Raw genomic sequence first — 27,913 nt, 5'->3', positions numbered from 1 at the left:
AGCCACTGCGAAAGGGGACGATATCGAAGATTAACTCCTCGCTTTGGAATTGTCCGGAGATCCGAAGACAACCTCTAGTATGATAGAGCCCGTGCAGCGGGCCTCTACGCCTGGTATAACTCCTTTAAAGGTAGTCTTTGTGGGATTAATCCGTGATGGGTTAATGCCCATTTTGCGCACTGTATCCTGATAAAGCAGGTTGAGGCTGCTACCACTGTCCATCAGGACCCGCGTGAGGTGGAATCCGTCGATGATTGGATCGAGGACCAGTGCGGCCGACCCACCGTGACGGATACTGGTTGGATGGTCTCGGCGATCTAATGTGATCGGGCAGGAGGACCATGGATTGAATTTTGGGGCGACTGGCTCCATCGCGTATAAGTCCCTGAGTGCACGCTTGCGTTCCCTCTTGGGGATGTGGATAGCATATATCATATTCACTGTTTTGACCTGAGGGGGGAATTTCTTCTGTCCCCCTATGTTCGGTGGCCGAGTATCCTCATCATCGTCCTTGCTCTGTGACCCCTTCTCCTTGTTATCGGCATTTAACTTGCCAGCCTATTTAAAGACCCAACAATCTCTGTTCGTGTGGTTGGCTGGTTTTTCTGGGGTGCCATGTATCTGGCACGGATGATCGAGTATGCGGTCCAGACTAGATGAGCCCAAATTGTTCTTGTTGTATGGCTTCTTCCGCTGACCGGACTTGGAGCCACTGAATCCGGCGTTGACCGCCGTGCCATCGGTATGGTTGCCATTGATTCGACGCTTGTGTCTGTTGCGTCGGGGCTTGCCGTTGTTATCCTTGGCTTCAGAGGTGCCAGGTTCGCTTGCATTATTATTGCAACGGGCTAGCCAACTATCTTCGCCCGCGCAAAAGCGGGTCATAAGTGCCGTAAGGGCTGCCATGGACTTCGGCTTTTCCTGCCCGAGATGTTGGGCGAGCCATTTGTCGCGGATGCTATGCTTAAAGGCCGCTAGGGCTTCGGCGTCCAGATAGTCGACGATCTGGTTCTTTTTAGTTAAGAACCTAGTCCAGAATTTCCGGGCTGATTCTCTGGGCTATTGGACTATATGACTTAAATCATCTGCATCCGGAGGCCGGACGTATGTTCCTTGGAAGTTGTCCAAGAAGGCTTCTTCCAAGTCTTCCCAGCTGCCGATGGAGTTTTCTGGCAGACTGTTCAACCAGTACCGAGCTGGTCCTTTGAGTTTCAGTGGGAGATATTTGATGGCGTGGAGATCATCGCCACGAGCCATATGGATATGGAGAAGGAAATCCTCTATCCAGACCGCAGGGTCTGTTGTCCCATCGTATGATTCGATGTTTACGGTTTTAAACCCTTTTGGGAATTCATGGTCCATTACTTCATCAGTGAAGCAAAGAGGGTGTGCGGCGCCTCTATATCGGGCCACACCACGACGTAGCTCCGATGGAGTCCGTCTGCGGAGTTCGGCCCGGGCGTAACTGGGCTTATTACGTCCAAATAGGTGGCTGTCGTCACGTGTCGGGGCACGCCCTCGCGATCCGTAGATCGATCTAGTATGTCCTGCATTATTGTCCAGTTTTTGCCGTAGGTCATAGGTATGTCCTCGAGCTGTTTGATCTCTACCTTTACGGTGAGGTGAAGCAGGCTGGTGTTTGGCTTGAGTTGCCGCCTTGTCCTGACCCCGTGGTGGTCGATCAGCCGCATTGCGTGATGATGGTATGGGCTCCAACGCCTCATCATCGAATTGAGGTAGAAATTTATGTTGTGGGTAACTTTTGGCTGGGCGCTTGAGGTCGTATTCCTCGGCTGCCAGGACATCAGTCCATTTATCGTTCAGCAGGTCTTGGTCAGCTTGAAGCTGCTGCTGCTTCTTTTTCAGACTCCTTGCAGTGGCTATTAGCCGGCGCTTAAAGCGCTCCTGCTCAAGGGGTTCCTCAGGCATGATGAAGTCTTCGTTGCCGAGGCTCGCCTCCTCTTTGGAGAGCGGATGATAACTACTGTCCTTCGAGTCTTCATTTATGGCCTGTTCGTCAGGGCTGACTTGCCCATCCTCCTGATTGTCCTGTTCGGCAGTTTGTTCATCGTGGTCTTCTACGTCTTCGGCAACGTCCGGAGTGTTGTCGTCTCCTGTGTCGGTGTTGTTGTCCTTGCTGCGGCGTGGTTTAGAGCGGCGCCGCTGACGCCGGTGCTTTGGTTGTGTCTTAGGGGGGTCATCCTCCACTGGGTTTTCCTTGTCATCGCCGCTATTATCTTTTGGCGTATCCACCATGTATACGTCGTATGAGGAAGTGGCCGTCCATCGTACGGTGAACGGCGTGGCTTGAGCCTTCTCTTCTCCGGCATCGTCATCCATACCGTCGATGTCTTCGGTGTCATAATCGGGTGTGTCTGTTAAGTCATCAACAGTGGCTATGAAGTGGGTGGCGGGTGGGAAGCAAAATTCTCCATCATCAGCCTCCCGTTCGAACCGGACATAATTCGGCTGTGAGTCTCCCGCAAAGGACAAATTCTTTAATGAGTTTAGCACATCGCCGAAAGGCGAGTGTCGAGAGATGTCTGTGGCGCTGAATTCGAAGATCGATAACCGGTCAAGCTCGGCGTCCGCGGGCGTACATGGTTTGGAACTTATAGCTGGAAACGAGTCCGGAGTTCCGGTGACACAGATATCCCATGAGGCTAAGTCTGTGTGCGGCTCCAACGCCGCGGAATCTGTGGCCTCCGTGGCGGGGTTGAGCTTCCCATCCTCGGATGGCGGGATACGCTCCGGATCTAAGGCCAGAGTAGTTACAGGAGCTATCTCCTGGATGTGGTCCGATGACAGATTTAAGTCATGTTCATCGAGGTGACAGGGAGCGGCAGCCACGGTCTCGAATCCGTCGAAGATCAAGTCTCCGCGGATGTTCGCGACATAATTCAAGCTCCCGAATCTGACCTGATGGCCAGGGGCGTAGCCTTCGATCTGCTCCAGATGGCCAAGCGAGTTGGCCCATAGTGCGAAGCCGCCGAATACGAAGATCTGTCTGGGGAGGAAAACTTCCCCTTGGACAGCATCGTTGTAGATGATCGAAGGGGCCATCAAACCTTTTGACGACGGCACAGTGGAACTCTCAATGAAAGCACCAATGTCGGTGTCAAAACCGGCGGATCTCGGGTAGGGGGTCCGGAACTGTGCGTCTAGGATCGATAGTAACAGGAGACAGGGGACACAATGTTTACCCAGGTTCGGGCCCTCTCTATGGAGGTAATACCCTACTTCCTGCTTGATTGATCTTGATGAATATGAGTATTACAAGAGTTGATCTACCACGAGATCGCAATGGCTAAACCTTAGGGGCCTAGCCTGTATGACTATGGTTATGAGTCTTTCTCGATTCGGACTAAGCCCTCCGGTTTATATAGGCACCGGAGGGATCTAGGGTTACATCAGGTCGGTTACAAAGAAAGGAATCTACATATTTGATCGTCAAGCTTGCCTTCCACGCCAAGGAGAGTCCCATCCGGACACGGGTGCAGTCTTCGGTCTTTGTATCTTCATAGCCCATAAGTCCGGCCCATGGCTAACAGGCCGGACGCCCGAGGACCCCTTAGTCCAGGACTCCCTCAGTCGTGAAGTGAATGAGAAGGGTGCATGTCTCAAAATAATCATTTATCTCTGTTTTAAAAACTGAGCTCTGGCACCTCTGCAAATCACTGCTTCCCTCTACGAAGGGACTTTCTATTTACTTTTATTGTGTGTCATCACCTTCTAAAACAAGCGCCAGAAACTAAGTAGAGCACAACAGTCATGATTTATGCATTATGTATAGCTAATGTTGGGTGCATCATGACTGGATCTTTTCTACCATGAATTACAATGTTTAGTCGCTGCTTGAACATTGGAGGTGCTCTACATTTATGTTTTGCAGTCTCAGAAAGGGCTAGCGAGATACCATTATTGTCATATTATATCATGGTTGTTTTGACAACGTGTTGCTGTTTGAGATATCTTATTATTGCTCGCTAGCTGATTATGTCATTGGTATGAGTCATTATAATCTTTAAGAGTTATTGTTGACATGGTTAGTTATAATCTTGGCTGAAAACCTGGGTGCTGTTTAAGCTTATTTAAGCAAACAAGAGCAAAAGAGTTCGTAAAAGTTTTTCTTTCTCACTTTTGGTTTATCAACTTAATTGCTTGAGGACAAGCAAAGGTTTAAGCTTGGGGGAGTTGATACGTCTCCAACGTATCTACTTTTTCTCATGCTTTTCCTCTTGTTTTGGACTCTAATTTGCATGATTTGAATGAAACTAACCCCGGACTGACGTTGTTTTCAGCAGAACTACCATGGTGTAGTTTTTGTGCAGAAATAAAAGTTCTCAGAATGGAACGAAACTTCGCGAGGATTTTTTATGGAATAAATGAGAATTTCTGGAGCCAAGACCTACCGGAGAGGGGCCCCTGGGTGGGCACAACCCACCAGGGCGCCCCCCCCCCTCTCCTCGCGCGCCCAGGTGGGTTGTACCCACCTGGTGGCCCCGCAGACCTCAACCCTGACACTATAAATTCCTATTTTTGGAGAAAAAGATCAGGGAGAAAGAATTATCACGATCCACGAGACGGAGCCACCGCCAAGCCCTGTTCTTCCTCGGGAGGGCAGATCTGGAGTCCGTTTGGGGCTCCGGAGAGGGGGATCTTCGCTCTTCTTCATCACCAACCCATCTCCATCGCCAATTCCATGATGCTCCCCACCGGGAGTGAGTAATTCCTTCGTAGGCTCGCTGGTCGGTGAGGAGTTGGATGAGATTCATCATGTAATCGAGTTAGTTTTGTTAGGGCCTAATCCCTGGTATCCACTATGTTCTTAGATTGATGTTGCTATGACTTTGCTATGCTTAATGCTTGTCACTTTGGGCCCGGGTGCCATGAACTCAGATCTGAACCGTTTATGAATTCATCATTATATCCATGTTTTAGATCCGATCTTGCAAGTTATAGTCACATACTACGTGTTATGATCCGATAACCCCGGAGTGACAACAACCGGGCCCACTCTCGGTGATGACCATAGTTTGAGGAGTTCATGTATTCACTATGTGTTAATGCTTTGTTCCGGTTCTCTATTAAAAGGAGGCCTTAATATCCCTTAGTTTCCAATTTGGACCCCGCTGCCACGGGAGGGTAGGACAAAAGATGTCATGCAAGTTCTTTTAATAAAGCAAGTATGACTATTTACGGAATACATGCCTACATTACATCGATGAACTGGAGCTAGTGCCGTATCGCCCTAGGTTATAACTGTCACATGATGAATATCATCCAACAAGTCACTGATCCAATGCCTACGAATTTATCTTATATTGTTTCTGCTAAGTTACTACTGCTATCATCACTGTTACACTTGCTACAAAACTACTGCTATCACTGTTACTGTTACCGTTGCTGCTGTCACTACTATCAAAACTATCAAACTACTTTGCTACTGATCACTTTGCTATAGATAATTAATCTCCAGGTCTGGTTGAATTGACAACTAAGCTGCTAATACCTTCAAATATTATTTGGCTCCCCTTCTGTCGAATCTATAAATTTGGGTTGAATACTCTACCCTCGAAAACTATTGCGATCCCCTATACTTGTGGGATATCACCTGCACAAACAATCAAACAACTTGCAGCCAACGCGATAAAGGGGTTGTCAATCCCTTCACGGTTACTTGCAAAAGTGAGATCTGATAGAGATAGATGAAACTAAACAAATGGTAAAGTAAATATTTTTGGGTTTTTTTGGTTTATCGAACGGAAAGTAAAAGATTGCAAAATAGTAGATCGAAAACTTATATGATGGAAAATAGACCCGGGGGCCATAGGTTTCACTAGAGGCTTCTCCCAAGATAGCAAATAATACGGCGGGTGAACAAATTACTGTCGAGCAATTGATAGAAAAGCGCATAGTTATGACGATATCTAAGGCAATTATTATGAAATATAGGCATCACGTCCGTATCAAGTAGACCGAAATGATTCTGCATCTACTACTATTACTCCACACATCGACCGACTCATGCCTCCATCTAGAGTATTAAGTTCATGAAGAACAGAGTAATGCATTAAGTAAGATGACATGATGTAGAGGAATAAACTCAAGCAATATGATGAAAACCCCATATTTTTATCCTCGATGGAAACAATACTATACGTGCGTTGCTTCCCCTACTGTCACTGGGAAAGGACACCGCAAGATTGAACCAAAGCTAAGCACTTCTCCCATTGCAAGAAAAACCAATCTAGTTGGCCAAACCAAACCAATAGTTCGAAGAGAATTACAAAGATATCAAATCATGCATATAATAATTCAGAGGAGATTCAAATAATATTCATAGATAAGCTAATCATAAATCCATAATTCATCGGATCTCGACAAACACACCGCAAAAGAAGATTACATCGAATAGACCTCCAAGAACATCGGGGAGAACATGGTACTGAGAATCAAAGAGAGAGAAGAAGCCATCTAGCTATTAGCTATGGACCCGTAGGTCTGAGGTAAACTACTCAGGCTGCATCGGAATGGAGAGTTGATGTAGAAGCCCACCGTGATCGAATCCCCGTCCGGCAGGATGCCAGAAAAGGCCCCAAGATGGGATCACACGGGTACAGAAGGTTGCGGCGGCGGAACAGTGTTTTCATGGATGCCTCTGAGGGTTTGGTAATATATGTGAATATATAGGATGAAGAAGTAGGTCGGTGGAGTCATGGGGGGTCCACAAGGCAGGGGGCGCGCCCTACCCCCTTGTGGTCGCCTCGTGGCTCTTCCGACTTGATCTCCAAGTCTCCTCGGTGTCTTCTGGTCCAAGAAAAATCATCGCGAAGGTTTTATTCCGTTTGTACTCCATTTGGTATTCCTTTTCTGCAAAACTCAAAAACAAGAAAAAAAACAGAAATTGGCACTGGGCTCTAGGTTAATAGTTTAGTCCCGAAAATAATACAAAATAGCATATTAATGCATATAAATCATCCAAAACAGATAATATAATAGCATGGAACAATCAAAAATTATAGATACGTTGGAGACGTATTAGGTCATACTTCTCTTGTTAAGGAACAAACTTCATCTTGGGGTATTGATCTTCTTCCCACTCAACTCCATTGGCATTGAACTTTCATTAAAAAACAGCACCTTGATTCTTTCGGTGCCTTCCTTGCTTCCGTACAATTTCCTCAAATTGCTTACTTTCGGAAAGGCTCTTGTAAACACCTTTCTCTATAATTCCCTTCAATAAGCTATTTTCTTGCTCAAGTGTAACTTGGCTAAGAGAAACATTAGTGGAATCAAGAGAACTACTAGAAGCAACAATATTGGATCTAACATGATTATTGTTACTACTAGGAGAAGAATCTTTCTTGCTCTTGTTGCTAGATTTTACTTGTGGCATATAAGTAGACAAGAGTAAACGCTTGGCAATGTAAGAAGAACTTTTCTTTTGAAGATAATCATTGATTGCTTTTTAGAACCCATGTTCTTGCTCTAAGTTGAGCTTCTCGAAGCGTAGATTCTCGCGAGTCTATAAAAGCTCTCGATGATCCTCTAAAGTAGTTTCATGAGCTAACTTAAGAGTGTTTAGTTCTTTAGTTAGACGCTCAATCTCCTTCTTATCATTGTCATTCGTTTCATCTTGATTAGCATGATTAATAGCAATTTCATCATAGTTTTCATCACTAGTGTTGTCAACAAGTAAATCATCATCACCTAGCAAATCATCTTCATCACTATTGAAATCAACATACTCGGGGTGTGATACCTTAGGGCCTTTAGCCATGAAGCATCTTCCAATTCCTTCATTTGGTGAGTCAAATATGTCGTAGGAGTTGGATGACACAAGTGCAATACTGGCAACACCTTCATCTTGAGTATGTTCGGAGTCAGAGTGATAGCTTCTCTCGGAGTAGTTGTCGGAGTCGGAACCGGATACCCATTCACCAACGTGAGCTTGATGTCTTCGTCTTGTGTAGCTCTTTAATTACTTGTCCTTCCTTTTTGAATCCTTGCTTCTTCGAGAGGATCTTCGTTCATAATGATCATCTCTACTCCTTCTCTCTCTTGGTTGTGATTCTTCTCTTTTACTTCTTCTCTTTTCTTGTAGGGAGTCGTACACTCATTGGAGTAGTGTCCAGGTCATCCACAATTGTAGCAATTGCGATCACGACTAGAGGATCTTTTGTCATTGTAGGACCTTGACTTGGAACTTCTCTCTTTGCTTCTATTCTTGTAGAATTTGTTGAAGTTCTTCACCATTAAGCTCAATTCTTCATTAAAGACTTGTTTCTCACTTGATGTTGTAGGAGCATCACATGAAGCTTTATAAGCACCACTTGACTTGTTGTGGAGCTCTTCCTTATCCTTGAGTGACATCTCATAAGCAACATTTCTACCAATAACTTCCGTTGGCTTGAGATCTTTGTAGTTGGGCATCATTTGGATCAAAGTGCACACGGTATCATATTTTCCATCCAAGGCTCTTAGGATCTTCTTGATGATGAACTTGTCGGACATCTCTTTGCTTCCTAGGCCGGCAATCTCATTTGTGATGAGAGCAAGCCTAGAGTACATTTCAGCGACTCCTTCACTATCCTTCATTTTGAACTTGTCAGAGGAGATTCAAATAATATTCATACATAAGCTGATCATAAATCCACAATTCGTCGGATCTCGACAAACACACCGCAAAACAAGATTACATCGGATAGATCTCCAAGAACATCGAGGAGAACATGGTATTGAGAATCAAAGAGAGAGAAGAAGCCATCTAGCTACTAGCTATGGACCCGTAGGTCTAAGGTAAACTACTCACGCTTCATCGGAAGGGCAATAGAGTTGATGTAGAAGCCCTCCGTGATCGAATCCCCCTCCGGCAGGACATCGGAAAAGGCCCCAAGATGGGATCTCACGGGTACAGAAGGTTGCGGCGACGAGAAAGTGTTTTCGTGGATGCCTCTGAGGGTTTGGGAATATATGTGAATATATAGGACGAAGAAGTAGGTCGGTGGAGTCACGGGGGAGCCACAAGGCAGAGGGCGTGCCCTACCCCCTTGTGGCCGCCTCGTGGCTTTTCCGACTTGATCTCCAAGTCTCCTCGGTGTCTTTTGGTCCAAGAAAAATCACTGCGAAGGTTTTATTCCGTTTGGACTCCATTTGGTATTCCTTTTCTGCGAAACTCAAAAACAAGAAAAAAAAACAGAAACTGGCACTGGGCTCTAGGTTAATAGGTTAGTCCCAAAAATAATATAAAATAGTATATTAATGCATATAAAACATCCAAAACAGATAATATAATAGCATAGAACAATCCAAACTTATAGATACGTTGGAGACGTATCAAGCGTCCCCAAGCTTAATTCCTGCTCGTCCTCGAGTAGGTAAATGATAAAAACAGAATTTTTGATGTGGAATGCTACCTAACATATTTATCCATGTAATTTTGTTTATTGTGGCATGAATGTTCAGATCCATAAGATTCAAAACAAAAGTTTAATATTGACATAAAAACAATAATACTTCAAGCATACTAACAAGGCAATTATATCTTCTCAAAATAACATGGCCAAAGAAAGCTTATCCCTACAAAATCATATAGGTTGGCTATGCTCCATCTTGACCACACAAAATATTCAATCATGCACAACCCCGATATTCGCCAAGCAATTGTTTCATACTTTAGTATTCTCAAACCTTTTCAACTTTCACACAATACATGAGCGTGAGCCATGGACATAGCACTATAGGTGGAATAGAATATGGTGGTTGTGGAGAAGACAAAAAGAAGGAGATAGTCTCACATCAACTAGGCATATCAACGGGCTATGGAGATGCCCATCAATGGATATCAATGTGAGTGAGTAGGGATTGCCATGCAACGGATGCACTAGAGCTATAAGTGTATGAAAGCTCAGAAGAAAACTAAGTGGGGGTGCATCCAACTTGCTTGCTCATGAAGACCTAGGGCAATTTGAGGAAGCCCATCGTTGGAATATACAAGCCAAGTTCTATAATGAAAAATTCCCACGAGTATATGAAAGTGACAACATAGGAGACTCTCTATCATGAAGATCATGGTGCTACTTTGAAGCACAAGTGTGGAAAAAGGATAGTAACATTGCCCCTTCTCTCTTTTTGTCTCATTTTTTTCTTTCTTTTTTTCTCTCTTTTTCTTTTTTTCTTTCTTTTATTTCCTCGCATGGGACAATGCTCTAATAATGAAGATTATCACACTTTTATTTACTTACAACTCAAAAAATTACAACTCGATACTTAGAACAAAATATGACTCTATATGAATGCCTCCGGCGGTGTACCGGGATGTGCAATGACTCAAGAGTGACATGTATGATTTTTTTTTGAAAGGTGGCTTTGCCACAAATACGATGTCAACTACATGATCATGCAAAGCAATATGACAATGATGGAACGTGTCATAATAAAACGGAACGGTGGAAAGTTGCATGGCAATATATCTCGGAATGGCTATGGAAATGCCATAATAGGTTGGTATGGTGGCTGTTTTGAGGAAGGTATGTGGTGGGTGTATGGTACCGGCGAAAGTTGCGCGGCACTAGAGAGGCTAGCAAAGGTGGAAGGGTGAGAGTGTGTATAATCCATGGACTCAACATTAGTCATAAAGAACTCACATACTTATTGAAAAAATCTATTAGTCATCGAAACAAAGTACTACGCGCATGCTCCTAGGGGAAGGGTTAGTAGGAGTTAACCATCACGTGATCCCGACCTCCACACAAAGGATGGCAATAAAAAATACCTCATGCTCCGACTTCGTTACATAACGGTTCACCATACGTGCATGCTACGGGACTCACAAACCTTAACACAAGTATTTCTCCAATTCACAATTACTCACTAGCATGACTCTAATATCACCATCTTTATATCTCAAAACAATCATAAGGAATCAAACTTCTCATAGTATTCAATGCACTTTATATGAAAGTTTTTATTATATCCCTCTTGGATGTCTATCATATTAGGACTAAATTCATAACCAAAGCAAATTACCATGTTGTTTAAAGACTCTCAAAATAATATAAGTGAAGCATGAGAGTTCAATAATTTCTACAAAATAAAGCCATCACCGTGCTCTAAAAAGATATAAGTGAAGCACTAGAGCGAAATTGCCTAGCTCAAAAGATATAAATGAAACACATATAGTATTCTAATAAATCATGATTCATGCGTGTCCCTCTCAAAAGGTCTGTACAGCAAGGATGATTGTGGCAAACTAAAAAGCGAAGACTCAAATCATACACGACGCTCCAAGCAAAACACATATCATGTGGTGAATAAAAATATAGCCTCAAGTAAAGTTACCGATAGACGAAGACGAAAGAGGGGATGCCTTTCGGGCCATCCCCAAGCTTAATTAGGGTCTTGGTTGTCCTTGAATATTACCTTGGGGTGCCTTGGGCGTCCCCAAGCTTAGGCTCTTGTCAGTCCTTATTCCATAGTCCGTCAAATCCTTACCCAAAACTTGAAAACTTCACAACACAAAACTCAACAGAAAATCTCATAAGCTCCGTTAGTATAAGAAAATAAATCGCCACTGTTGGTACTATTGTGAACTCATTCTTTATTTATATTGGTGTAATATCTATTGTATTCTAACTTCTCCATGGTTCATACCCCCCGATACTACTCATAGATTCATCAAAATAAGCAAACAACACAAAGAAAACAGAATCTGTCAAAAACAGAATAGTCTGTAGCAATCTGTAAACTTCGAATACTTCTGTAACTCCAAAAATTCTGAAAAATTAGAACAACAGGGGCAATTTGTATATCAATCTTCTTCAAAAAGAATCAGTATTTTATCGGGCCTCTGTGATTTTTAACAATTCTAGGACTAAGCACAAAAGTTATTGTTTTTCAGCAAGATCAAATCAACTATCACCGTAAGCTATTCCAAAGGTCTTACTTGGCACAAACACTAATTGAAACACCAAAACACAATTACTACAGAGGTAATAATGTGTAATTTATTCAAGAACAGTAGCAAAACAAAAAATATAGAAATAAAATTGGGTTGCCTCCCAACAAGCACTATTCTTTAAAGCCTTTTTAGCTAGGCATTAAGATTTCAATGATGCTCACATAAAAGATAATAATTGAAACACAAAGAGAGCATCATAAAACATGTGAAAAACATATTTAAGTCTAACATACTTCCTATGCATAGGCATTTTATAAGAAAACAAATCTTCAAGGCAAGCAAAAACTAGCATATGCAAGGAAGAAGAAAGAAACAATAGCAATCTCAACATAGAGAGAGGTAATTTAGTAACATGAAAGTTTCTACAACCATATTTTCCTCTCTCATAATAATTACATGTAGGATCATAAGCAAATTCAACAATATAGCTATCACATAACATATTCTCAACATGATCCACATGCATGCGAAGTTGACACTCTTGCAAAATAGTGGGATTAACATTAACTAAAGTCATGACCTCTCCAAACCCACCTTTATCAAAAATCTCATAAGATTGACCATACTCCAAGGTAGTGGGATCGTTATTACCTAGAGTTGACACTCTTCCAAACCCACTTTCAATATTATTGCAAACATATTCATCATGAGGGTCAAATAAATTTTCAAGATCATAGGAAAAATCACCCCAATCATGATCATTGCAACAAGTAGTGGACATAGCAAAATTAGCATCCCCAAGCTTAGGGTTTTGCATATCATTAGCACAAATGAAATTAATAGAATTTATAATAACATCATTGTAGTCATGCTTTTTATTCAAAGATCTATCGTGAATCACTTCATAAAGCACTTCATCACAATTTTCAGATTCACGGATTTCAAGCAAAACATCATAAAGATAATCTAGTGCACTCAACTCACTAGCAATTGGTTCATCATAGTTGGATCTCTAAAAAAGATTAGCAAGTGGATGAGGATCCATAAACTTTTAGCAAGCAAAGATGCAAGCAAAAAGAAGGCACATGGTAACACAAGCAAACAAAAGATCGAACGGAAAGAAGGGCGGATAAAAAGGCAAATCTTTTCGAAAATCATTTTAGAGGTGGGGGAGAGGAAAACGAGAGGCAAATGGCGAATAATGTAATGCAAGAGATGAGAGTTTATGATGGGTACTTGGTATGTCTTGACTTGGCATAGATCTCCTCGGCAATGGCGCCAGAAATTCTTGTTGCTACTTCTTGAGCTTGTGTTGGTTTTTCCCTTGAAGAGGAAAGGGTGATGCAGCAAAGTAGAGATAAGTATTTCCCTCAGTTAGAGAACCAAGGTATCAATCTAGTAGGAGACAACGCACAAATCACCAATACCTGCACAAACAATCAAGAAACTTGCACCCAACGCGATAAAGGGGTTGTCAATCCCTTCACGGTTACTTGCAAAAGTGAGACTCATAAAGATAGATGAAACTAATCAAACGATAAAGTAAATATTTTTAGGTTTTTTTGGTTTATGGAACAGAAAGTAAAAGATTGCAGAATAGTAGATCGGAAACTTATATGATGGAAAATAGACCCAGGGGCCATAGGTTTCACTAGAGGCTTCTCTCAAGATACCAAATAATACAGTGGGTGAACAAATTACTATCGAGCAATTGATATAAAAGCGCATAGTTATGACAATATCTAAGGCAATGATTATGAAATATAGGCATCACGTCCGTGTCAAGTAGACCGAAATGATTATGCATCTACTACTATTACTCCACACATCGACCGACTCCTGCCTCCATCTAGAGTATTAAGTTCATGAAGAACAGAGTAACACATTAAGTAAGATGACATGATGTAGAGGAATAAACTCAAGCAATATGATGTAAACCCCATCTTTTTATCCTCGATGGCAACAATACAATACTTGCCTTGCTGCCCCTACTCTCACTGGGAAAGGACACCGCAAGATTGAACCCAAAGCTAAGCACTTCTCCCATTGCAAGAAAAACCAATCTAGTTGGCCAAACCAAACCGATAGTTCGAAGAGAATTACAAAGATATCAAATCATGCATATAAGAATTCAGAGGAGATTCAAATAATAGTCATAGATAAGCTCATCATAAATCCACAATTCATCGGATCTCGACAAACACATCACAAAAGAAGATTACATCGGATAGATCTCCAAGAACATCGAGGAGAACATGGTATTGAGAATCAAAGAGAGAGAAGAAGCCATCTAGCTACTAGATATGGACCCGTAGGTCTGAGGTAAACTACTCACGCTTCATCGGAAGGGCAATAGAGTTGATGTAGAAACCCTCCGTGATCGAATCCCCCTCCGGCAAGACGGCGGAAAAGGCCCCAAGATGGGATCTCACGGGTACAAAAGGTTGCGGCAGCGGAAAAGTGTTTTCGTGGATGCCTCTGAGGGTTTGGGAATATATGTGAATATATAGGACGAAGAAGTAGGTCGTGGAGTCACTGGGGGCCCACAAGGCAGGGGGCGCGCCCTACCCCCTTATGGCCGCCTCGTGGCTCTTCCAATTTGATCTCCAAGTCTCCTCGATGTCTTCTGGTCCAAGAAAAAACATCGCGAAGGTTTTATTCCGTTTGGACTCCATTTGGTATTCCTTTTCTGCGAAACTCAAAAACAAGAAAAAAACAGAAACTGGCACTGGGCTCTAGGTTAATAGTTTAGTCCCGAAAATAATACAAAATAGCATATTAATGCATATAAATCATCCAAAATAGATAATATAATAGCATGGAACAATCAAAAAATTATAGATACGTTGGAGACGTATCAGGTCATACTTCTCTTGTTAAGGAACAAACTTCATCTTGGGGTATTGATCTTCTTCCCACTCAACTCCATTGGCATTGAACTTTCGTTAAAAAATAGCACCTTGATTCTTCCGGTGCCTTCCTTGCTTCTGTACAATTTCCTCAAATTGCTTACTTTCGGAAAGGCTCTTGTAAACACCTTTCTCTATAATTCCCTTCAAGAAGCTATTTTCTTGCTCAAGTTTAACTTGGCTAAGAGAAACATTAGTGGAATCAAGAGAACTACTAGAAGCAACAATATTGGATCTAACATGATTATTGTTACTACTAGGAGAAGAATCTTTCTTGCTCTTGTTGCTAGATTTTACTTGTGGAATATAAGTAGACAAGAGTAAATGCTTGGCAATGTAAGAAGAACTTTTCTTTCGAAGATCATCATTGATTGCTTTTCAGAACCCATGTTCTTGCTCTAAGTTGAGCTTCTCGAAGCGTAGCTTCTCATGAGTCTTTAAAAGCTCTCGATGATCCTCTAAAGTAGTTTCATGAGCTAACTTAAGAGTGTTTAGTTCTTTAGTTAGACGCTCAATCTCCTTCTTATCATTGTCATTCATTTCATCTTCATTAGCATGATTAATAGCAATTTCATCATAGTTTTCATCACTAGTGTTGTCAACAAGCAAATCATCATCACCTAGAAAATCATCTTCATCACTATTGAAATCAACATACTCGGGGTGTGATACCTTAGGGCCTTTAGCCATGAAGCATATTCGGAGTCAGAGTGATAGCTTCTCTCGGAGTAGTTGTCGCAGTCGGAATCGGATACCCATTCACCAACATGAGCTTGATGTCTTCGTCTTGTGTAGTTCTTTGATGACTCGTCCTTCCTTTCCAAATCCTTGCTTCTTCGAGAGTGTCTTCGTTCATAACGATCATCTCTACTCCTTCTCTCTCTTGGTGGTGACTCTTCTCTTTTACTTCTTCTCTTTTTGTAGGGAGCCGTACACTCATTGGAGTAGTGTCCAGGTCTTCCACAATTGTAGCAATTGCGATCACGACTAGAAGATATTTTGTCATTGTAGGACCTTGACTTGGAACTTCTCTCTTTGCTTCTATTGTTGTAGAATTTGTTGAAGTTCTTCACCATTAAGCTCAATTATTCATTGAAGACTTGTTTCTCACTTGATGTTGTAGGAGCGTCACATGAAGCTTTATAAGCACCACTTGACTAGTTGTGGAGCTCTTCCTTATCCTTGACTGACATCTCATGAGCAACAATTCTACCAATGACTTCTGTTGGCTTGAGATCTTTGTAGTTGGGCATCATTTGGATAAAAGTGCACACGGTATCATATTTTCCATCCAAGGCTCTTAGGGTCTGCTTGATGATGAACTTGTCGGTCATCTCCTCGCTTCCTAGGCCGACAATCTCATTTGTGATGAGAGCAAGCCTAGAGTACATTTCAGCGACTCCTTCACCATCCTTCATTTTGAACTTGTCAAGTTGACTTTGAAGCACATCCAATTTGGATTGCTTGACGGATTCGGTAGCTTCGTGCATATCAACCAAAGTATCCCAAATTTCCTTTGCATTCTCAAGACGGCTGATTTTGTTCAATTCTTTGGGGCACAATCGTTGAAAAGAATATCGCAGGCTTGAGCATTGTATTGCAACATCTTCAATTCTTCCGCGGTCGCTTCACGATCCGGTTCTCTTACATCCTCGAAGTATTCACCTTGCAAGCCAATACGCACAATAGCCCAAACGGCGGGGTTATGACCAAGAATATGCATTTTCATCATATGCTTCCAACTAGCAAAATTAGTACCATCAAAGTAAGGACCTCTATGGTGGTAATTTCCCTCACTAGACGACATACTCTCCTAGGTTGTGAAACCAAGGCTATGATCACTAATGCATGGAATCAAGGCAAATGGAGACCAAAGCTCTGATACCACTTGTAGGATCGAAAGTAGGTCTAGAGGGGGGTGATTACACTACTTGACCAAATAAAAATCTAACATTTTCCCAATTTTAAGTGTTGGCAGATTTTAGCAACAAATACATGTCAAGCAATCAACCTACACATGCAATTCTAAGAGTGCAGCTGTCGGTGCCAAAACCGGCAGATCTCGGGTAGGGGTCCCGAACTGTGCGTCTGGGGATCAATGGTAATAGGAGACAAAGGGGACACAATGTTTACCCAGGTTCAGGCCTTCTTAAAGGAGGTAAAGCCCTACTTCCTGCTTGAATATATTCGATGAGTATAGGGGTTACAAGAGTTGATCTACCTCGAGATCGTAATGGATAAACCCTAGCTGTCTAGCCTATGAGAATTCTGATAGCCTCTATGGACTAAACCCTCCGGTTTATATACACACCGGAGGGACCTAGGGTTGTACATAGTCGTTTTGTAAGGGAAAGAAATAACATATTCGAACACCAATCTTGCCATCCACGCATAGGGGAGTCCTACCCGGACACAGGGGGAAAGTCTTCTGCTTATATCTTCACGGCCCATCAGTCCGGCCCATATCAAATAGCATGGACACCCGAGGACCCCCTAATCTAGGACTCCCTGAGCAGCAGCAGAAGGTAAAATATTGCATATGAAGGTAAAGGAAGGGTTTGGAGAAGGCAAACGCAATGTAGACACGGAGATTTTTTGCGTGGTTCCGATAGGTGGTGCTATTGTGCGTCCACGTTGATGGAGACTTCAACCCACGAAGGGTAACGGTTGCGCGAGTCCACAGAGGGCGCCACCCACGAAGGGTCCATGAAGAAGCAACCTTGTCTATCCCACCATGGCCATCGCCCATGAAGGACTTGCCTCACTCGGGTAGATCTTCATGAAGTAGGCGATCTCCTTGCCCTCACAAACTTCTTGGTTCAACTCCACAACATGTCGGAGGCTCCCAAGCGCACCTAACCAATCTTGGGGACACCACTCTCCAAAAGGTAATAGATGGTGTGTTGATGATGAACTCCTTGCTCTTGTGCTTCAAATGATAGTCTGCCCAACACTCAACTCTCTCACACAGATTTGGCTATGGTGGAAAGATGATTTGAGTGGAAAGCAACTTGGGGAAGGCTAGAGATCAAGATTCTTATGGTTGGATTGGAATGTCTTTGTCTCAACACATGAGTAGGTGGTTCTCTCTCAGAAAATGAGTAGTGGAAGTGTAGGCATGTTCTGATGGCTCTCTCACAAATGGAGAAGGGGTGGAGGGGTATATATAGCCTCCGCACAAAATCTAACCATTACACACATTTGACCCAACTCGGTCAGACCGAATAGAAGAACTCGGTGAGACCGATTTAGTTCAAAATGTGAACGTTAGGAATCTCGGTGGGACCGACTGGAACAACTCGGTGGGACCGATGTGCTAGGGCTAGGGCAAAACCTCATCTCGGTGAGACCGATTTCAACAACGAGCAAACAGAGAGTTGGTCAAGCAAACTAGGTGGGACCGATTGCACATTTTGGTAAGACCAAAATAATTGCAACAGGCAACAGAGAGTTTGCAAGGCCATCTCGGTGAGACCGAGATCCGTATCGGTGTGACCGAATTGTCTAGGGTTTCTGGCAGTGGCTATGTCAACTGAACTCGGTGGCGCCGGATAGATCAAATCGGTGGGGCCGAGTTGACTTTGAGTTTTGGACATATGTGGAAATGAGAAAGTGGCTGAGGGTTTCGGAGCAATATCACTAAGCAGTTTGAGCAAGTAGACCATTAAGAAACACCTCATCCCCTTTTAATAGTATTGGCTTTCCTATGGACTCAATGTGATCTTGGATCGCTAAAATAGAAATGAAGAGTCTTGAGCTTTTGCCAATCTTTGTCCTTAGCATTTTAAGGGGTCCACATTTCTACTAGTCCATGCCATGCCAATCATTGAACTTTCTGAAATATTCAACTTGAATGGATATTAGTCCAATGAGCTATATGTTGTTATGAATTACCAAAACCACCCGGGGATTAGTTGCACTTTCAGCGTGCCCGGGCGCCCCTATATCCGCCCCATATTTGGGTTGGATATGAGGGGTGCCGGTCAGCCCAGGCGTTTGAGGCCCATTTAAGGAGCCCGTCTCGTTCGAAAAATCGTGACCTGTCAGTGACCGGACGGCCCGCCCGGGCGTATGAGGCGGGTTTGAGGCGTCTGATTGTAGATGCTCTAAGATTTTACCCCTTGTGTTGGGCTCATGCTGCTATTCAAAACTTTTGAGTTGGGCGTATGAGGCTGGTTTGAGACTCCCGGCTGTAGATGCTCTAAGATTTTACTCCTTGTGTTGGGCTCATGCTGCTATTCGAAACTTTTGAGTTTAGCCAAGTATATGCTTTCCTATAGGTTTTTACCGTGTGCATAGGCTATCAACATGTGTTTAGCAGAACTTTGGTGATTTCAAATGCTTTTATGTAACTCTTGAGTTTGTGGATGTTCTTCGTTTTGTTTGGGTTTATTCAATCTATAGCAATCTCCTCACTTGATTAATAAAATTAATCATTGTTATATATATATATATATATATATATATATCAGAACAAGTGAGAAACAAGAGTGGCTGAGTTTTTACCCCGTGTGCATAATATCTCTAAAAATCTTTTGGGTTTCATCTCCATAAGAGTGGCTGAGTTTTGACGTTGGCTCGCCAAGCCTATCACAACCCTCCTCCTTTACCCGGGCTTGGGACCGGCTATGTTGAGACAACATAGGAGTGCAGACAACATAGATAGTACAAGATGGCGAAGAAGAATGCAAAGCGAGCTGTCAGTGAAGCAAGGGGTCGGGCATATGAGGACCTCTACCAATGATTAGGCACGAAGGAAGGCGAAAGGGACATCTATAAGATGGCCAAGATCTGAGAGAGGAAGACGAGGATATTGGCCAAGTCAAATGCATCAAGGACAGAGCAGACCGAGTCTTGGTGAAGGACGATGAGATTAAGCATAGATGGCGGGAATACTTCGACAAGTTGTTCAATGGGGAGAATGAGTTCTACCATTAAACTGGACGACTCCTTTGATGAGACCAGCATGCGTTTTGTGCGGCGAATCCAGGAGTCTGAGGTCAAGGAGGCTTTAAAAAGGATGTAAGGAGGCAAGGTGATGGGCCCTGATTGTATCCCTATTGAGGTGTGGAAAGGCCTCGGGGACATAGCAATAGTATGGCTAACCAAGCTTTTCAACCTCATTTTTCAGGCAAACAAGATGCCAGAAGAATGGAGACAGAGTATATTAGTACCAATCTTCAAGAACAAAGGGGATGTTCAGAGTTGTACTAATTACCGTGGAATTAAGCTGATGAGCCATACAATGAAGCTATGGGAGAGAGTCATTGAGCACCGCTTAAGAAGAATGACAAGCGTGACCAAAAATCAGTTTGGTTTCATGTCTGGGAGGTCGACCATGGAAGCCATTTTCTTGGTACGACAACTTATGGAGAGATACAGGGAGCAAAAGAAGGACTTGCATATGGTGTTCATTGACTTGGAGAAGGCCTGTGATAAGATACCGCGGAATGTCATGTGGTGGGCCTTGGAGAAACACAAAGTCCCAGCAAAGTACATTACCCTCATGAAGGACATGTATGATAATGTTGTGACAAGTGTTCGAACAAGTGATGTCGACACTGATGACTTCCCGATTAAGATAGGACTGCATCAGGGGTCAGCTTTGAGCCCTTATCTTTTTGCCTTGGTGATGGATGAGGTCACAAGGGATATACAAGGAGAATCCCATGGTGTATGCTCTTTCCGGATGATGTGGTGCTAGTTGACGATAGTCGGACGGGGGTAAATAGGAAGTTAGAGTTATGGAGACAAACCTTGGAATCGAAAGGGTTTAGGCTTAGTAGAACTAAAACCGAGTACATGATGTGTGGTTTCAGTACTACTAGGTGTGAGGAGGAGGAGGAGGAGGAGGAGGTTAGCCTTGATGGGCAGGTGGTACCTCAGAAGGACACCTTTCGATATTTGGGGTCAATGCTGCAGGAGAATGGTGGTATTGATAAAGATGTGAACCATCGAATCAAAGCCAGATGGATGAAGTGGCGCCAAGCTTCTGGCATTCTCTGTGACAAGAGAGTGACACAAAAGCTAAAAGGCAAGTTCTACAGGACTGTTGTTCGACCCGCGATGTTGTATGGCGCTGAGTGTTGCCAACTAAAAGGTGGCATGTTCAACAGTTAGGTGTGGCGGAGATGCGTATGTTGAGATGGATGTGTGGCCACACGAGGAAGGATAGAGTCTGGAATGATGATATACGAGATAGACTTGGGGTAGCACCAATCAAAGAAAAGTTTGTCCAACATCGTCTGAGATAGTTTGGGCATATTCAGTGCAGACCTCCAGAAGCTGCAATGCATAGCATACAGCTACAACGTGCGGAGAATGTCAAGAGAGATCGAGGTAGACCGAATTTGACATGGGAGGAGTCCGTTAAGAGAGACCTGAAGGATTGGAGTATCACCAAAGAACTAGCTATAGACAGGGATACGTGGAAGCTTGCTATCCATGTGCCAGAGCCATGAGTTGGTCGCAAGATCTTATGGGTTTTACCTCTAGCCTACCCAACTTGTTTGGGACTAAAGGCTTTGTTGTTGTTGTTATCTCTAAAAAATTCTTGTGCTAGCATATAACTCCTGTTACACCTCGTAATCAAGCAAGGTTACTGTACGGTACTACGGTCTACAAGTTAGTTTTCCTTCTGCAGTTAAGCTCTACAGAGGTAATGACATCCATCAAGATATGGCAACAAAACCCTGGACCCAGGGATAATACAACAGAACTACTTTAAGTGCTTCACTCCTCATCAACTTCGTCGTCTTCAACTTCATCGGGGAGCTCTATGTCGTCGTTGTCTAGTGCAGGTGCTGCCTGAGAGCTCGATACATTTATATCAACACCTGTTGACCAAAAGATGAGTAACCACAAGTCATCACAAAGTATAACCACGCAGAACAACTGTTCTTCTTTTGGTAACAAAAATAGTTTGAGTGAGCGTAAACCAAAGTACTACTCCCTCCGTCTCAAAATAAGTGTCTCAACTTTGTATTAACTTTAGTGTAAAATTGTACTAAGCTTGAGACACTTATTTTGGGACGGAGGGAGTATTCATGAAGTGCAAACTGACTAGGTCTGGCTTGGCATGCATGAAACTCAGAGTTTAAATATTAACACACGAGAGACTGAGCTACAGCCATAAGCTTTTATCAGAGAGCGAGAAACATACCGCCAGGATTAGACGAGTCCAGCAGATATGGGAGCTCTAAAAACTGGAGAAATGATTCAGTTTGTGGGTTTCTGCAAGGAACTGTGTAGCACAAGAACCATTTAAAGCACACGTCAGAAGTTTGACAAAGAAAGAGCATACATTCAAATGCTTAGAATCAGATACTAGTTTGTGATACTTTAAATACAAAAAACAACTAGAATGAAAGCAATGAACTGTGACATAAGATGAAATTGTGGTACTAAAGGAAAACTGTACGGTAGCTCAAGATCAAGAAACATTTCGACGGTAGAATCCATAATATTTATGGCTCACAGTGAAGACATGACTATTAAGGTTTACCTGCTATGGGGGGATTATAAACTGGCCTGGACGGATCATAAGGTGGAGCAGTCTGGACAAAATCAAATGTCTTAGCCCCTCTAGCATTCAACTTGCTCCTAACCCACTGCCGGTCATCTTGAATGTCAAGTTCTTCGTTCCTGTAGACAAGCCAATTGAATTACTCCAGCTTTGTCATTTATTGAATATTTTCAGAATATTCATTACACGATAACAAACAAATAAAGACATTTTATGCACCAACCGAATTGTACATGGCATCCGAGTTAAGGGGAAAGCACTATTGAATCTCCGTGTTATTGCAAGCCATTCTTCATCATACTGGATTTCATATGGTCCTGGATTGGATGGAATGTCTATTACCTAAAATGGATTGACATCTTAGAACAAATGTGTACAAGAAATTTATTTGTGGTGGTCAAAATGAGCGTGAAAGAGGAGATAAGAGTACCTGCAAAAAATTCCGCCCGGGGAGGCACTTATCGAGTGCAAGGAACTTAGTCGTAGGTCCATCCTCACCATGTTGAATGATAGCTGGAAACCTACAATGAAGATGAGCTGAAAACCAGTACGGTGGTTTTAATTTGTTCAACAATTTTGCTGCAGATTCGCTGCCTAGTTTTCTCTGGTGGACCTGAAATGGCAAGAGAAAAGAACATCAACAATAGTATGATACTCCCTCTGTCCCAAATATAAGACGTTATTACATCCAATATGTGAGTATATTGGATGTAATAGCGTTTTATATTTTGAGACGGAGGGAGTGTGTTAGGGAAGCATGAAGCATTCCGTTTCTGAGAAAGTAGTCTGAATCAAACACTCTGCATGTCAGACCACAGTAGTCATCAACTCACCATACAAAATTTGATGCCATAGGGATTAGTTTTCCAAATAGGCATACTTTTGTTGCCCATAGGTGCCACCGACTAACAATGTAAGAATAACCCTAGCATTTTTAGCTATACAAGGGTTTATCTAGTGTAACTTGACAAGATTAATTAGCAAAATAAAAGAAAAAAATCCTTAGCTGATCACAGATGCTGGTACAGCATTGGAAACTGTTTCGCTGCAGTAATCATCATGAAAAATGTGGCCTCGCTTATTTATTGTATTATTCATTGGTTTTTTGACTCAAAATGTGACACTGTGGCACAATAAAGTTAACACACTCCCTTGAGGTATTTCCACAAGGTTAGATGAGTTGCGGAAGGCATATATGTTATAGAGAGAAGAGTGTTGCCATGGCTTGAATATGTTGCATAGTATATAAGGTCTAGGTAGATAGGAGGGAAGGCTCTCACTCCAGGGGCAAGATAGAAGAACCACTCTTCTAATTCTGGCTTGGCTTTATTCCTCAGAGGGTTCCCCTTATAGAGGACTAAGAATCCAATCTAAGAACAAATCGTAGATCTTATGTCTAGTTGGCTTAAGGCCCAAGCTAAAATAGATCTTAATTTAAAGGATAAGCTACCTAATTAATAAATCATGGCAATCTTCCCCCTAACTTGGCGCTGGGTGGGCTGTGTACTACGCGGACATAACAAATGTGGAACACAAAATAATCCCTTATGTCAGTTTGCAACTTGGTATTACCTCTTCTGTGAAGAACGGTTTTTCTCGAAGGAGCCTCTCCCAGTTTCCATATTCAGTAATGCCCAGAGGCCAGTCATGTGACATGAATATATCTAGAGGCTCCTTCACATGCATTAGCTTGAGAACATCGTAATGCCTTACATGGTACACTGATCGTATAGTAGCATTATCGTATGGAGGCCTCTCATGATGTCCTGCATAGATTGGCAATAATAATTCTGAATGCTCTGTTCAGGGTGTAATGACATTTACCGTCCTAGTTTAGGACCCTTCTTCAATAGGCTTCAACTCCCTAGACAGTAACTTCTAGATGCAATTTAAAAAAATACAAATCTCCGAACTACAAAGTAATCCAAGCAAGATATTAATAAACTTGCCTCGGTGATAATCATGTTGCTTATGTATTCCTGACATTCCACCAATTCGAATATTTCCAAACTTAACAACACCAGCAAACCCCAAGAAGTAGATGTTAGGTGCTGCCCATCCTCCATAGTACCTGATAGTGATTACACCACGATTAGAAAAGCAGGCATTGCATTTTTCAATTAGCAAAACAACACCTCATCATTTAACAACAATACTCAACTATATTGAGTAAATTAACGTATCCAATGGCTGAAAGCTGTTGATCGTCTTGTTAATAACTCTTAAGCAGATATTAGTTCAAAACCAGAGAGAGCCTTAGATTCAAAACAATGCCTATCTCCCTTTAATTCTATTTATTTACATCCCGAAGTTTCTATGAATAATTACAGGGACCACCATGCCAGGAGTATATATGTGGCTATTGGACAACACACTTCCATACATAGATCATCCTTGTCCCGGTTAGGATTTTTTTTAATTGAAAATTTGAGTAAATATCATGGGAATTTTCAGATTACTGTGCTTCAATCTTTCCCAATTTTTTATATGCAAATTCTAGTTATTTTCCTCCAAAGTGAAACTATAGAATAAGATCCCAGAGCTAAATTAAACCACTGATTGGTCTTTTGAAAGTTGTGTCGGGCATAAGTGACAAAGACTCACAGTTCCCACAAATAATTGGCTGCTTCATGATTCCCGCCGATGAAGATAGTTGGGTATGGGGCAACTGCTTGCCCAGAGTAGTACTTCCAAAACGAGTTCATGGTACGAAACTTTGGTGGGACGTTTACACACTGTAAATCACTCTCATTCCTTACAGCCTGCATGTAAAGGTGCAATGTCAGAATGTGAAATATATCAACACGTACATAGAATTAATACCGAACGGTTCTCAAATTTTTTTTACTACCGAACAATAAACTATAACCATGTGAATAATCAACTTGTCCATGCTACATAGAACGGAGCCAGATATGACCTTCTTAAGGACAATAAGATAAACCTATTTCCGTAAGAAAGTACCCGGCACGACCAGACCCAGTAAGACAAATATTGCAGCATTCAATTCAAGGGAAGCGTGTGGTAGACTTAGAAAATGCTGTGATACCCTAGCCAGATCAACTATCTATTCCAACGAGTAACAGATATTAGGTTCAAACAAACAACCAGCCAGCAGCTAGGCCATCGTGAACCAGACAGATCCCATGTCCCAAGCAGGTGCGTGCACGACATGATGCAAAACAGCATACACCAACGTCGAGCCAAAATGTAACCTCGCAATGTATTCAAGGGGGAAAAATAACTCCAGCTCCAGTGAAGGAGCGTGGGCAGAGGGGACTGCAGCCTGAACGCACCTGGAAGTCGCCGCAGCAGATGAGGAGGTCGATCTTGATGCCCTCGGCCGCCTCGAGCCGCTGCATCGTGTCGTAGACCTTGTCCAGCTCACCGTGCATGCATCCCTCCACCGCGATCTGCACGGGAAACCCGGCGAGGCATTACGTCGAGCACGTGGCCGGCACGCCACAGAAACTCCCCGAACCGTGAACCTATTGACCAGTGCGCGGAGCACATACGGCTGCATATAGAGAAACGGAGGGCAGGAGAGCTTCGGCTGATCACTCACCTTCATGGCGTGCCGTGCGTGATGCGCCGGCTGGTCGGAAGGGGCAGCGAACGCCGGGGGAAGCAGCACGGGAGAAATTGGATCTTTTGCCCCACTTTACTTCTCCATTGGTCAGAGGTTGGGGGTGTCGAGTTCTTTTTCCCCTTCATGGCGGTTGGGGCAGGGGGGTTAAGTAAAGTTTGGGGCAGAATTCTGGTGGAGGCCCAGTTAGAGCTGTGGGCCGGATCCTCCGCCTGTCCGCCGGATTCAGCACTGGTAGCCAGCCCACAGCTGTAAACCATGTCCCCCTCAAAAGAAAAAAATGTGAATCATGTCAAGGGATCTTAAGCAAAAAAAAAAAAGATGTCGAGGGATAAGATCGTAACGTACTGCTACTGATTTTCTTGTACTCCCTCCGTCCGAAAATACTTGTCATCAAAATGGACAAAAAAGATGTATTTAGAACTAAAATACATCTGGATACATCTCCTTTTATCTATTTTGATGACAAGTATTTCTAAACGGAGGGGGTACTTTCAAATGTGTTACGGATCTCTTGGCAATGCCGATCCATGGCGAGATCATGTCGAGGAGACGAGGAGCGTGAAGAAAACTACGCAAATTCACCGTTCGAGGGACAAACTTTGCAAGTTCATAGACCCACTTAGCAGTTCAGAATGGTGTTTAGGCGATTCAGGATAGGATTTGAAAATTATCCTCTGGAAGGACGCTCCAAGTTCAGAAGCTATGACCGCGAGGACACGACGACATCGAGAGCTCATGTAGCAAATCTTATGATCGGGATAATTCAGAAAACAGTACCACCCAGGATTTCACACAGAAAGAAAGAAAGGAAATTCATATGCACAGTCACATTTTATCTACACATATCCTGCCATTGTCAACGATCGGCACAGCACATGCTTGCACAGTCAAAGAGGCAGAAGCTACAGGAGCACGCGGAAATTAAGATAAGCTTCAGGACGACCAGCAGCTGAGCCGCACGGCCTCATCGAACTTGCTCGCCAGCGTCGCGGGCTCCTCCTCCTCCTCCTCGCCGCCGGCCTGACGCGCCCTCTGCTTCCCGTCGTGCACCGCCGCATCCCGCCGCTTCGGCGCCAGGACGCCGAGGGAGAAGAAGACATTACCGAAGCCGAACCTGAAGCCGCCGGTGCCCGCGCCGGCGCCATCCTTGTCGACGTGCGGCGCGTCGGCGGGGCCGTGGTGCAGCTGGTGGTAGCTCAGGAACAGCATCGACGCGCTCGGGGCCATCGCCTAGCTAGCTAAGTATCCGCTTCGATCGACACTTTTCAGAAGGAGCACGACGATCTTGGATTGGATCAGATTGGATTGGGATGTAGCTCTGCTGGATTCTGGGCTTCCTCGGGGTATTTATGGGGCGAATGCGGGCTTTGGGAGTTCGTTCGTTGGAGAGAGGATGGGCGTGACGTGGCTGTTGAATACGGATAGGGCGGGCCCGCCACGTCGGCTGCCGCCCGGGGTTTCTCGGGGGAAACCAGTGGGCTATGTTTGGAGGTCCGGCTGGGTGGCTCGTGGTATGGGCGGGATCTGGTGGGCTCGCGGCGCGAACCCGTGGGAGGAGCGGGCGGGACACGAGGCGCGCACGCAGGACGGCCGCACCCCGTTTTGTGACGAGCTCGGGTTCAACGGCCAGCGAACGGGAGAGGGTGCCGTTCGTAGGGCGTCACGAGTTGGCACGCGCCCCCGTGCCCGTGGTGGAGGAATCTCACCACACCATAGTCCGGTTGGTGAGGGCAGAGTTTTTTTTTATGGAACTGAGGTGAGGGCAGTGTTGAAACGGGGGAAGTAGAAAAATGAAGGGAGCAAAATTATTTGTGGTGGGCGAGACGTGGGAGCGCGCTGGCACGGGCAGGGGCACGCCGCCCCGTGGGGGGTCAGCATCGCCGTGCGCCGAGCACACGCCCGCCCCCCTGCCGCTACGTACGGTACGTACCGGCGACGACAAGTTGGTCCACGAGGATGTGCCGCTCGCTCGCGGCCCCTGGTCCAGC

At 43.8% G+C, this 27,913-nt stretch overlaps 1 pseudogene across 1 annotated transcript; it reads right to left on the bottom strand.

Annotated features, from left to right (window-relative positions):
- Positions 1–21,347: 21,347 nt before the first annotated feature.
- Positions 21,348–27,336, bottom strand: LOC123095963 (lariat debranching enzyme-like; annotated as a pseudogene). Its single transcript, XR_006446392.1, has 11 exons — positions 26,886–27,336; positions 25,902–26,188; positions 25,633–25,749; positions 24,941–25,098; positions 24,286–24,407; positions 23,909–24,102; positions 22,767–22,949; positions 22,560–22,678; positions 22,316–22,455; positions 21,974–22,054; positions 21,348–21,647 (listed from the first exon to the last, which is right to left on the bottom strand). The product of XR_006446392.1 is annotated as a lariat debranching enzyme-like (transcript).
- Between the last annotated feature and the right edge of the window lie 577 nt (positions 27,337–27,913).

The sequence above is a fragment of the Triticum aestivum genome, chromosome 4D, assembly GCF_018294505.1.
Source record: "Triticum aestivum cultivar Chinese Spring chromosome 4D, IWGSC CS RefSeq v2.1, whole genome shotgun sequence".
Classification (NCBI taxonomy): Eukaryota; Viridiplantae; Streptophyta; class Magnoliopsida; order Poales; family Poaceae; genus Triticum; species Triticum aestivum.
This window is presented reverse-complemented; position numbering and strand designations above follow the sequence as displayed.